The 12,728-nt window shown below is 46.4% G+C and overlaps 1 protein-coding gene across 15 annotated transcripts in view; it reads left to right on the top strand.

Moving 5' to 3' along the window:
- Positions 1-1,221: 1,221 nt before the first annotated feature.
- Positions 1,222-12,728, top strand: part of PTPRF (protein tyrosine phosphatase receptor type F) — a 373,817-nt gene continuing 362,310 nt past the window's right edge. For 14 of the 15 annotated variants that reach the window (XM_063165910.1, XM_063165916.1, XM_063165922.1 and 11 more), the window contains exon 1: positions 1,414-1,497. The gene's annotated coding sequence lies outside the window, so the exon portion shown is untranslated. Of the gene's footprint in view, positions 1,252-1,413; positions 1,498-12,728 lie in introns of those variants that run through there. The other variant, XM_063165913.1, reaches the window with a different exon arrangement.

Raw genomic sequence — 12,728 nt, forward strand, 5'->3', positions numbered from 1 at the left:
GGGCTGTTTTGCAGCAATATTTGGATGCCGTGTAGGAAGGAAAATATCCCCAAAACCAAAGGCTTTAGGTGCCAGAGCTTCCTGTGCTGTGGCAGGGGTGCAAAACTGACTTTACGTACTCTCAGTTTAGGGCCAAGGCAAGGGACACATGAGGGGCCAGGCAACACATTCAGCAGTGTGAAGTCCAGTGCTCCCAAGAGTGCTTGAGGCAACAATGCCAGGACAGAGGAAGAACCTCTACAAATTATTTGGCTCCTACCAGCACCCTGGCTGGAGGAGATGAGATAACGGCCAAAGATCCGCAAAGGAACACAATTACCACACACGAGAAGAAATACTGGAGACCATAGAGGGGGAAAAAAACCCCAACACGTCGCGAGAAATGCCTCAGTGACCCCAGCACGGTGCGCAGAGAATGGCAGCAGAGCGAAACTGCCGAACACCGCGGTGTTGCCCTCGCTGACGCAACGCCGGCTCTTAGGAAGGGTTGGGCAAGGAGCCAAAGAGCACCAACACACCCGGTGCAAGGGCCTGCCTGACTTAACCGTTCCGCCGTCTCAAAAGCCTGCAGAAAATATGTCTTAGTTTCTTCATTTCTCCGTTCAGGGCTCTGGACGGGAGAGCAGGAAGGGCTGGACGGAGTGAACGAGCAGCAGCGCGCTGGGCGAGCGCCCGGGCTGGAGCACCGCGCTCAGCCACGGCGCGGCCAAACCATCACAGCCCGCAACAGGTCCCAGCGCGGCGCTCACCCGCTGCCGCCGAGACCCGCGGGGAGCGAGGAGGGCTCCGTTCTGCAACCCGTCCGCCACTCCTCGCACCTACGGGGCCACCCCCGCCATCTCGGCTCTGACCCGCTCCGCGACCCGGGGTTCAGAGCGGAGGGACCGGGCGTGGGCAAAGGGCCCGCTCCGAGGCACGGTGCGGCTGTGTCCCCTTCTGCCGGCAGCCGGCCGAGGAGAGCGGCGAGGGCCCCCCAGCTGCCAGTCCGGCTCCTTCCGGCGGCGCCTCCAGAGCGCCCGCCCCGGGCCGCGGCCGCGCCCTCGCCCGCCCCACCGGGCCGCCCCCCGCCCTCCCCGCCCACACCTGGCCGGGGCGGGCCCTGCCCGCCGGCTGCGGGCCGACTCGGCGGGCAAGGCGGGCGGCAGCGCAGCGCAGGCCGCGGTAGAGCGGAGCAGGACTCGGCCGGCAGCAGTGCCTCGCCTCGCCGCGGGGCCCAGCGCGGCAGCGGGGGCCCAGCGCGGCGCAGCTCAGGTGAGCCCGCGGGCGGCAGGTGGCGGCGGCGGGGCGGGCAGGGCTGGGCTGGGCTGGGCTGGCGGCGGGGCGGGCGCGGCGCGCGGCCCCGGCGTGGGCGGGCTGGCGGTGGCGCGCGCGGAGCGCGGTCCCGCGCGGCGGCGGCGGCTGAAGGAGCGAGCGGAGCGGAGCTGCCGGCGGGGTGCGGAGCGGCTTCTCGCGCGGCGCCCGGAGGCAGCATGCGGACGGCGGAGCTCCGGAGCCTCGGTAAGTGATTCGGCTACGTCGCCTCTCCCTCCTCAGCCCCGTGTCCGGCTCCCGACACGGCGGGATCGCCTCCCTGGGAGCCGCCAAACTCCGCCGCCTGTTGAGCCCCGCGGATCGCGGCCCCCGAGCGATGGCCCCGCCGCTCGCTTCGGCCCCGCCGCCGCCCCGGGCGCTCCGCGGGGGCCGCCGTGCGCTACCGGAGCCCCCCTGCCGTCCGCTGGGGCCGCCACGCGGTTTCCCGGCGGCCACCGGCTGAGCCCCGCGGAGCCCTCCCCGGGTCGGCGGGGGGCAGCCAGGCACCTGCCGGCGCCGCGGTGCCGGGGGCGCGGGGATTGCCGCCGCGGCGTGACCTTCCCGGGCGCGCTGCGGCGCTCGGGGCAGCCCCGGCGGGCGGACTTCTGGGGTGGGCTCGGGGGAGAGGGGTCGCGCCCCGCGGGGCGCAGCGCCGGCCGCGGCGGGGCGTCCCGGGCGGGGTGCCTGTGCCGTGTGCGAGGCGCGGGGCGGTCGGCAGTGGCCCGGAGCGTTTCCCGCGGCTGGCGCCGGCCGCTCCTGCGGTGGGAGGAGGGAGCGAGGGAGGGCGCTGCAGCGGGGGGCGGCAGACCGCGCCTTTCCCCCCCGGTGGGGTGAGCCGCCGCCTGGGAGAGCGCGGGGCTGCCGGGCGGCGGCGTCTTGGGTGGCGAGAACAAAGGGCCCCTGGCGGGAGCGGGCAGGAGCACCGCCGCTGCTCCGGGGTGCCAGCTCCCCAGAGCGGGGTGGGGGTAGCGGTGTCCATCCCCGTCTTCCCCGTTCGCCCTCCCTGGGGAGTGCGGCTGCAGCCTCCGCGGGGCCAGCTCCTGCCCCGCAGCCGCCTCCGCAACCTGTTGTGGCGCTGCCCGGTCGGGGGTGCCCGTGGGGCGGGCGGTGCTCCCCCGCGGGACACCCGGGGGGCGGGCGGGCTCGCGTGGAGCGGCGCGGGGTGGGCGCGGGCGGCCCGGGGCGAGCGGGACGCGAAGGCAGTGGGCGGGTGCGTTTGCCTTCGCCGTGGTTTCTGCCCCCAGAAAGTGTTAAGAACCAACTTCAAGCAGTTCAAATAGCTGGCGTAAATGAAATTCAATGAAAGAAAAGTATTTCCGCGCTGTTAAAGGTCTGTTCCCGCGAACCTCTTGTGTGGGAAAGATGTGGTCTGTTTCCAGGAGACTGACTGGGGCAGCTGTTCTGAAGCGTTTTGGAGTTTCGTGTTTATTTCATATGTAACCAAATGAAGCCGTATTGTCAGTATCAAATACAATATTCTCTTGTCAAGTTTAGAGCTGAGCTGTAAAAAGTGATTTGGGCTGACGATAACTGGATAATCAAACCTTCAGTTGAATATTTGTTGGTTTAGAGATCTCTAAAGGCAGCTAACTTGTGCAGGGACAGTAAGCGAATAGAGTTTCCTTGTGCTGCTTCTGTAACCACCTTTGTTCATTTTTCAAGGTAAATGCTAGAGAAATGACAAATTTAATTTAAGATTACTAAGGTCCTGTGCTGCAAATGACTTATCAACATGTCTGGTTGCTGGGTGATTGTTCCAAGACTGCCAGTTAGGCTTTGAAAACAGATTTTTAAATAAAGTCCATCGCATTCATTATGATAATGCAGGAAATGCGTGGCTCACGAGGTTGGTTTTATGGAAGGAACAAGTGTACTTTAGTCCTGATTTTATTATTTCTTGTGTGGTGGTTTGCTGTGAGACTGAGGACGTAGGAGTAATAGATATCCGTACTGTGAAGCGCATGATCAGCAATCTGAACTTCGAAAGCAAAGAGTAAAATCTGTGTGGCAAAGCAGCAAGTTTGTGATCTGAATGTGTGGTGGGTGACAGTGTTGAATTATTTAAGTTCTCAGTTTCTGCCGTTAACCACCCATCTTAATGTGCAAGTTTCTTAGCCTGTGTCTAGCTTTTGAAATAGGATGCAACACATCCGTGAATGTGAAGGGGTTAAAACAGCTTATGGCCAAAAATTAACACATAACTTCAGATCAAGAGATTTTTATATTCAGTTTAGTTACAGATATTCCCATTAGCCCTTTCCTTTGCACGTGGGTGTCCATGAATACATCTTGGCTGCATACTGGTTGGGGCCATTAGCAAAATAGTAAAAGCCACAGACAACATTTTATTCTCATTCATGTTGCCCGTGAAAGTGTCAGTTTCTTGAAAATCAAAGTAGAAGCTGTCCCAAGTTGTACATTGTTTTTGGGTTGAGAGGTATGCAGGTATTTTTATTTTTTTTAAACTAAGTTCTGCTTTTGGATATGTGAGATAATTGTCATTGGCAAAAGCAGAGAAGACAGTCAAAGCTTGTGTCTATAAAGAGAAGGATCTGAGCTTGTGGGTAACGGAGAAGAAATGTTTTCCTCTTTGTGTCCACATAATGCAGGGCTGTGGGAAGATATGCCTAATGAAGATGATTATTGCTGTGGCTTTCCATAAATCCACTTGTAATGGAGGCTTTGTACAGTTACTTCTGAATCTGTACATTTAAAAACTGCAAATAGCGATAATGGAGTTGGCTAATAGCAGACTGTCAAGTAAGTGCAATCCTTGTGATAATGTTCAGCCATAGATCTCCATTTAAGCATTACTTTTAAGCAGAAAATGTTTCTTGTAGGTCATAGTATATGCAATTGGGAGGAAAAAACCCCAGAGTTGTTGCTGCCTGTTGTTGAATCCAGGTGATTCTAATTGGCCAAAGGGTGCTTTTTCTCTCCAACTTTTTATCAGATAGCAGGAGATGTACAATTCAGTAGATCACAATTGATGCAAATTTAGATAGTAGGAAGGAATACTAATAATAACCAGTTTTAAGAGACTGAAGAAGTTTACCTGAACAGTAAACCTGTGGCTGTGTGCAAATTAAAACAGGGACTTGTGCCTGTTGAAGAATTGTAAACTTTCCTGTGAGGTGTTGGAGTGAGCTGAATGCCACGACATGATAGTCTGAGCTGATCTTGTTAGTGGTATTAATCAGAACAAATCTTTCTGTTTCAGTGGTTTTGTAGTGCTTCTTAGAAACCATGGTTGAGAGTTAAATTACTCATGTCTGTTTTGCAATTTTAAAGGTAAGGTAAGACAGTAGGGAAAATTTTTAATGTGATGTGTTGCCCTAGTACAGAAGGATGTGAAATCATCTATTATTTTCAAGTAAAGCACTTGTAGTAGCTACTGGCTGTTTTATATAGTGTTCTGAATGAATGCAGTTTTAACTTACATAGCTAAGAAACAGCTTTTGAAGGAAACTGACAGGAGACTTGCTTATGTTTATGTTTGGAGCAATTCATTGAGAAATATTTGTGATGCTCTCCATCATTGCTTGCCCTCCTTTAAAAGCAATGCTTTGACTTTCATCTTTCATACAGTATGTGAAGGTTCCTTCTGTGGGTTTACTTCTGCTCAAAATCTGACCATAAAAGTAAGTGTTGTTTCTGCAGCTCTTAGTGCAGTGTTCAAACCCAAAATATATGCTTCCTTTCCAGTAAAAACTTGTAATTACATGGAGTGGCAGCGAACTGGAAAGTATTGCAAAACGTATGTAAGAATACTGTCGTACAAACTCTAAAACTGACGAATGACTCACTGCGCCAGTGCTATATCAAATTCTATCTATACACAAGGTTTAAATGACAAGTTTACTTTAGGCAGGGAATATGCAATTTTCTTGTACTCTTTCTTCATCTAATGTCAAGTGAGCTTAATGAAATGGTGCATGTGGGCATACAGGAGGTACCAGTTGTAGAGCTTTAATGAGCAAGGGGAACAAGCACGTCTTGGCTCTATTTGTGAAGGTGATAGATGTAACTACTCTTACATTAAAATGAAGTTTCTAGTACTGATGCTTATTTTGAGACTTATATTTCTTTTAATTTACCTAATTGTCGTTTGTTTATGTGCATTTACTAATGTTGGTTCAATTTTTGTTTTCTATGGGAGAGAGTACTTGGCTTTTTAGCAGTATACATGTTCATCTTTACATATTCATATTACTTGAATCTTTTTACTGGCAGTTTGGCAGCATTTTTGTGAACATAAAATTTGGGTCACTGCCAAAATAAAAATGTTATAATGGTCAGCATAGGGAAGGGGCCCATGATTGTAGGTTAAAGAGGAAAAGGCCACTTTTCCACTGCAACAACACAGGTTTTATTCATGCCTTTGACACTGTCATTATGAGAAGCTTCACAGAGCTTTGGAGAGCCGCCTCAAAAACCAAAACGTGTTAGCAGATAGTAACATCCTGTGCTTGGAAAGGCTGTGTGAGCTGGGAGAAGGACAAGAGTGAAGTGTGGGTATCAGGGTTGTGTGCTGCTGCACGGTGTGTCCCACGTGTATGTGTGTGTATCGCCTCTGCATGCTGGGGCATCTGATGGAATGTGGGGAGAATCCCAGCCTGCAAAACTAAGATACCCAGTAACCAATCGACGATAGGAGGAAGAGAAACCCAGTATTGGCTTGGCCCTGGATAGAGGACTTTAAGCTGTTCACAATCTCTTCTCGTAATTTCTCATTTAGCCATTCTGCCACAAAGCCTGTCCCTTGTGCTCTCTGTTAATCATCATCTTTCTGGGCACTGGGGAAGACGCCTTGGTCTTTGCTTTGTGTTGATCATGAGAGCTTTGTGACCAGCAAGTGTTTGCTGTCTGTAGGAAGGTCGAAGTCTCCTGGGACTGTGGAAGGAGGCCAAGTAGGGGAAGCTGGAGCACTTGCTATTTAATGTCAGTGTGCACACAATGTTTATACACCTGTGCCTCAGCAGAAAAAAAGGGTGAAACAGGTCTTGCTTCTTCAAGGACTCTATTATCTGAGAACTCGATTCTGAAGATCGGAAATACAGAGGTAAGTTAAGGTTTTTGGAGCAAAGGATGGAAGCAATGTTTATAAAAAGCTTGGTTGAGATGAAAATTGACAAAAGTACCTACTAATATCTGAGCACTGTACTCAGAGGAAGCTCTGTTTGGATGCTTTAATCAAGTGCAATCCACTGTGTAGCTGAAATAGAGCAATACCATTTATCTTGGAAGGAATAGGATGGTCCCATTCTTATTCTCGTCCTTTAGCAGGCATAGAAGCTTCCAGTTTACAACCTGTCCAAAAGACATTTATTTCTTGGCATGAAATTTCAGCTGCAGCTGGCAAGTGGGTAAGTACTTTCTTCCAGCGTTACTGAGAAAGAGGAATTATTTAGGTTGGCACAAGAAGTTTATAGTTTGGAGTTGTCACATGAAATTGAATGGAGGAAAAACATGAAGGCTGAGCATGTGGCATTGTTCTTTCAAAAGCAGTGCTGGAAATCTGGTCATCACTCGAAACCAAACAAAGCACACGTGTGCTTGACCATGGTGAGGAATTATCTATTGTTGGCTTCATGGGCTTCTCTTCCTTTTTTTCTCTTCCTCCTGCAAGTGCTGTGTTTAACGCTGAATTGCATGTGTGTGTACAAAGAATAACATCTGTTCTATTTTATGAGGTCCACAGAGCAGGGTTGCTTTTCTATCCCTCCTGTGTATGGATTCTTCTCTCATGTGTCATCCTTGCTGCTTAAAGGCAGCCAGGCACTTGAGCTTTGCAATGTCTTTTCTCTCTGTAGGAGCAGGAAGTTATTCATGGGATGGTACTTGATTCTTTTGTTAGATTTCCTCACAAAATTAGATCTTACAGTGTTTTGGAAAAGTCGTCATTTTTCTAGAGAGTTTTCTGAGTAGGTAAAGAAGTGGGATGATCTGCATCTGTTTTTCTGGAGGAGTTTTGGTAATTGTTATATCAGTGTGTTAGATTTTTTTCTCCCTAGATGTATTTTGATAGGATGTTTAATGAGGAAGCTAAATTAGATCTGAGAAGTATGAAGAAGGCTAGTCAAGTGTTTAGATTTTAGGCTGTATATTTAAAAAATATTGTGTTTCTGACTTTTTGTCTTGAAGAATAGCCGTAGAAGTGGCAGAGGAGCCTTTTGGACACACTGAGTTAAGAACGTTTTTAGGTGTTACATACTTCAAAGATGTGAGATTGGGGCAAAGGAGAAAAAAGTGACCTTGTTTTTAGATGGAGTTATTAACTTTTTGCAAACCACTGTTTTCTTCAAATGCAAAGGAATTATGTTTGTTTATATCTTAAATAACATTTGTTTCACCAAATTTGATCAACGGTTTAGTTGTTGCAGAATCAATAATAATTCTGTTACCTTAAGGAAAAATCTGTAATTTATGAATGTACTGTCCATTGTATTTTAACTACTTGTACAACAGAATTTGCAAGATTACACAAATTGACTAGAAGATGCACAGAAAATCCAATAATACATTTATCATGTCAAAGTTCAATAAAATATGAAGTATAATTACCATAAACAAAAAAAATTGGCCTCTTAAACCTATGAACTAGAAGGCGTGGAAATAATTTTGTAATATATATTCTCAGTGGTTTTGTTGAGACTGCTTTGGCACCACCAAAATTTCTTTACAGTCTGTGTATGCTAACGCCTGTGTTATGTGGTAAAAAAAAGTACTCGTAAACTTGTACTTAACCTCAGGATGAAGCATGTATTTTTGAGCATGAATTTTAGATCTTGAATGGCTTCTTGCTATAGCCTTGTTTGTGAATAGCTTCCCATTAATAAAATGCAGATTTGAAGAGTTACACTTGGGGACCACAAGTATTTCAGCAGATGTTTTGGTGTTACTCCTTCAATTCTGCCTCTTGACACAGAGGTAGGGTTATAAACTTTTGCAGGGAAGTTTTTCTCCTTTAGTACCTTTAGTATACTTGTGAGATTGGAGTTTGGCTAGCAACTCTTGTTGGCTTGTGTTTTTTTATGGATTCTACTGTGTCTTTGGATCCTGTAAAACTAAACTTGATGCTTTTGGTTAAGGTAATGTACTCATTTGCATAATGTACTCTTTTGGCTCGAAAAAGAAAAAAATATTTGAGAATAGGTTGCCAATTAGCCTCATTTCCTGGGGTCTGTCCCAGTGCAGAGGGCTCATTTTAACACAGATCAGTAAGTGCTGGATCCTGCTTCAGTCAGCCAGGCCAAGACAGGGGGAGCTTGCAGAAGCCTGTAGCATGGCCATGATTTCAGCAGCTGTTTTTGGGTGGGTGCAAAGTGTAAATCTCTTATTTACAGCTGGATTTTGGATGAGACTGAAGCGAGTGTGGGCTCTCCTTGCCCCCATGCTGGTGCTGTCCTTAGCACGGAGGCGTTTCCGTCTCGCTTTGCTTTGCCTTCTGTGCTGCTGATTTCCCTGGCTGGCCAGCTGTTTGGCCAAGGCTGTGGTGGCCAGGGGCACCTCTCACCTGTGCCCAGGAGAAATCCACAGAAGGTGCAGCGTGTGCACCTCCACGATGGAACCCCAGCAGCTCTCTGGGAGCAGCTGATACTGCCAGTAACCCCTTGGCTCCTGCCTTGGCTCTTAGCTGAAACAGCTTCTTTGTAAACAAAATAAAATCAAGTGTACTGCTACAGCTTACCTCCATGCCAGTCTCTTTCTTATGGCTGTGGAAGAAATAAAGAGCATAATTAATTACAAACAGGAGGAGTTCTGAAGTGTTGTGTGGCAGTCAGCTGTCATGCTCTTCCAGTGATCCCCCACGCTGCTGTCAGGAAGATGGGCATCCTTTAGGACACAGCAGTGTTTTGCTGAAGGGTGATCAAAGGCTTCTTCATTGGCCAGAACCATCAAGGTAGATGGGCAGACGTTTGTTTTAAAATGAGCTGCACAGAGTTGCTGGGATCAGCAGCTTGACTGCAGTGACAAAAAACATCTTCAGCATGCTAGAAATCGTGAATTGTTTTGTTTGCTCAGATCATTGAGTGTTCAGGGCAGGCACTGTGAGTTGTACAGTGTTAAAGAACACATTACAAAGCAGTTACATTGCTGGAAAGCATTTGTAAATGTTAGCTTGAATTAAAGGGATGTATTTTTTCCCCCTATTTAACTTTGAAGAGTGGAGCTTTGAAGACCAGTGATTTTTTGATGCTCTTAAATGTTGTCTACAAGGAGCAGGTAAGGGATCTCCTGACCTCCTGTTTTGCCCTTTCTTTTGTTTTCCCCCATGCTTTTCTTTGAGCTGATACTTTTGTGTTGGTTTTAGATGCAACAAGAAATGCAGACATTCTGGCTTTGGCATTTGAGTGATAGGATGGGCTGACATAACTCTGTAGGTTTTAAGTGGAATATAAGCTCTGGAATATTGGCTTTCTTAGTATCTGAAGGGAGTTATCAGGCTCTTGGATTTTTGTTGAACAGTGTAATTAAAATAAACACTATAATGCTAATCATTTATGTATTTTTGCCTGTAGGTAAAGTTTTAAATTGGAATTAGCTATACTTTGGTGAAAGTGGATTTTTTGGTGGTGGTGTTTTTTTGTTTGTTTTTTTTAATTATTATTATAATGTTGCCCGTTTAGAGTCTAGTGATATTTCAGTGAGTGTATAAAAATATTGCCAGGCAGCTTTGTTTATATTTTTATTGTATATTGTAGTAACAATGTAATTACTGCTTTTAACAGAAATGCCTGACTTGAGTGTTTAATTCTGTCAGGCTCAAGCAGTCGCTGATGAGGTGATAAATGATAGGTTATGTGTAGAAGTGGATTTGCAATTATTTGCTGCTTTTGGGAAAAAAAAGATGCTTTGTTTCTGTCCAATGACTGATGTAGAAAATCAAAGTGGTGCACCAGATGTTTTTTTCTGATGACTGTGGTGCAGTGTCTTTTTTTATACAGAGGAGGGTTTTGACTGAGTTTGTCTCTTGGTTTTTGAAGTTTCTCTTGCTTGTTAATGCAGCACTCTTCCACTCTGGACTTTTCTATGGACGGGCTTTATGGAAAAGCTCCTTTCCCAACCATTCATGCCTGTCTCGGCTCCCTGTCCATCAGGAGCTGGAGAGGCAACGGCATTTTTACAGCACGGGCTGATCACTTCCTTTCATTTGTTTTTATTTCATAGAATTCAAGCAAGAATAAGTGTTTTGCTTTATTTGTTGATGTCTGATTAGGAATTAGTGGAAGAAACTGAATTGTGGGTGTGATTAACAGTAGTTTTTGTTTCTGGTGTATGAAAGGACTCATTGTCTGAGGCTTTTCCTCCATCGTGCTCTGCCTAATCCTGCTGAAATCACACGAACAACGGCAGCGCTTGAGGCTCCTTGTCTTGTTTTCCTGCGTACTTAATCATACAGCTGGAAGAATTCTCTCTTTCAGGGGATGGTTGTTCCTGGTGCTGAATCTGCCATCGTGTCATAGGGACCTTGCTGTTAAGGTGGGCATTAGTTTGAGGGGCCTGGGGAGGGGAGGGTCATTAATCTGAAGTGTGAAAACTGATCTAATTTGTGCTACATTTGGGTTTTTTATATATAGGCCTGATAGTTTTGTTAATGTTATCACCTACCTCTTTGCAGCTGTGGCTGAAGGAGGTGAGCTGCCTCATTCCAGCTTTTGGTTCCTCCCACCTTTCTGTTGGATCAACTTTCTATACTTGCTGTGTAGTATATCTGCAGGGAGGACGTTTAAAATTCCTCAGTATATGTTTTCAAAAGAAATTTTAAAAGCTTGAGCTTTGTAGAAATGAAGACATTTCTAAAGTACATATTAACTACACATAACAGACATGACTGATACTCTTTCAGGAAAAACCCAGAAGAAACACAATACCCCACCCCATGAACAGCCTTTCTTTGCCTCTGAATCAGGTTGTCATTCCAAGGTCTTAGAGTGATTTAAAAATATAAAAAAGACTCCCCTGAGGAATCTATTAAAAATTATTTGGTTCACTGAACATTCAGTGCACGTTCAGTCTTGGAATCCATTACATGCCTGTAGAAAGACTTTAAACATCCTCTTTGGCAAAGTTGGTCTGAGTTGCGTCCCTTTGGCAGGTGGGTGTGAGGGAATTTCATTGCTTTATTTTCAAAACAGAAGTGTGTAGAATTAATATTGATTTTTATTATAGCTGCTTGCTAGTGCCACTGTATCCAGAGGTCACGTCAGGTCTGCTTTTGTAGTGACAGCTTTCCCTCTCCCTTTAGTTGAAGTCTGTAGTTGTGGAGCTCTGGAAATTGGGAAAATGCTGGGTGTTTTTTTTTTTTTTTTCCTTTGAATTTAATTTGTAAAGCTTTATTACCTAAAATTAAATTCTTATCAGGTTGAAATGGTGCATAAATTCTTGTTGAATGGAGACAAATGCTATTAGAAATCAGTGAAACTAAGCTATATTTTAATCCTAGGTTTATTTTAATTTCTATTGTCATACACTGAAAATACTTTGCATCTGCTTTGTCCATCCATTTTGGCAGGTTTTTGTTCTGATGAGTTTTAATGGTTAAGTCTGGGAAAGATGTGTTAGAGTCCCACTTACAGTGCAGTTGTGTGCTGTGACATGGGTTATATTTCCAGGTACCTAGTGTAGGTGTTGTCAGTTCCCATCAGCATGTGCTGCTTTTGTGTGCTGAAGAGAGTTGTCATATTATTCAGCAAAATTGCTTTTTTTTAAAAAGAACTTTTCCATGTTTTCAGCTCATGATGGAAAGCGCTGGTGTCTCTTTGTTAGGTTTTATGTGCAGATATTCACAGTAGCTTGCAGCTTGCAGTCTAAAGTCAGGTAAGGACTTAAAGAAAACACAAATAATGGGCAATCCCTCCGGATATGCAAGTTTATTTGATTAACCCATGTGACCCGCAGCACTGGAGAGCAGTTAAATATTTGGACAGTCAGCAGTCCTGTTAGTCATGTTTCATTAGGTGACGGCCTCCTCCATTTTGGGGCCGCTCAGTTTTGCTGCCGTTGCCAAGTCTTGTGAGATGCTGAAAGGGAGCCATGTGTGGGGGCACGGCTGGGCTGAGGCTGGGCCGGGCTGCCAGGAGGAGCTGGGATGTGTGTCACTGCAGCAGCATCATCTGCACTGGGATGGCAGTCAGGGGCAAGGGAAAAAATTGTTAATTGCGCATTGTCAACGCCGCAAAGGTTAGCTGGTAGATAAAAGGTACCAACCTGGGCAGAAATAGCAGTGCTGCCCTGAGAAGTGTAAAAGACTTGTCAAAGCCTAATCTAATCTCCTGCATTAACTGTATATTGTAATAATGGGTAAATGAATTTCCAGCAAGCTGAGATAGTCCAATTTTAATAACTTCTGAGAAAATCAAAGGGAAGTATTGTGCTGGAAGAGGCATATCACGGCTATCCAAATTTCTTTCCATGGAACTGTTTTTAATTTTATG

Source organism: Melospiza melodia, chromosome 11 (assembly GCF_035770615.1).
Source record: "Melospiza melodia melodia isolate bMelMel2 chromosome 11, bMelMel2.pri, whole genome shotgun sequence".
In the NCBI taxonomy this organism is placed as follows: Eukaryota; Metazoa; Chordata; class Aves; order Passeriformes; family Passerellidae; genus Melospiza; species Melospiza melodia.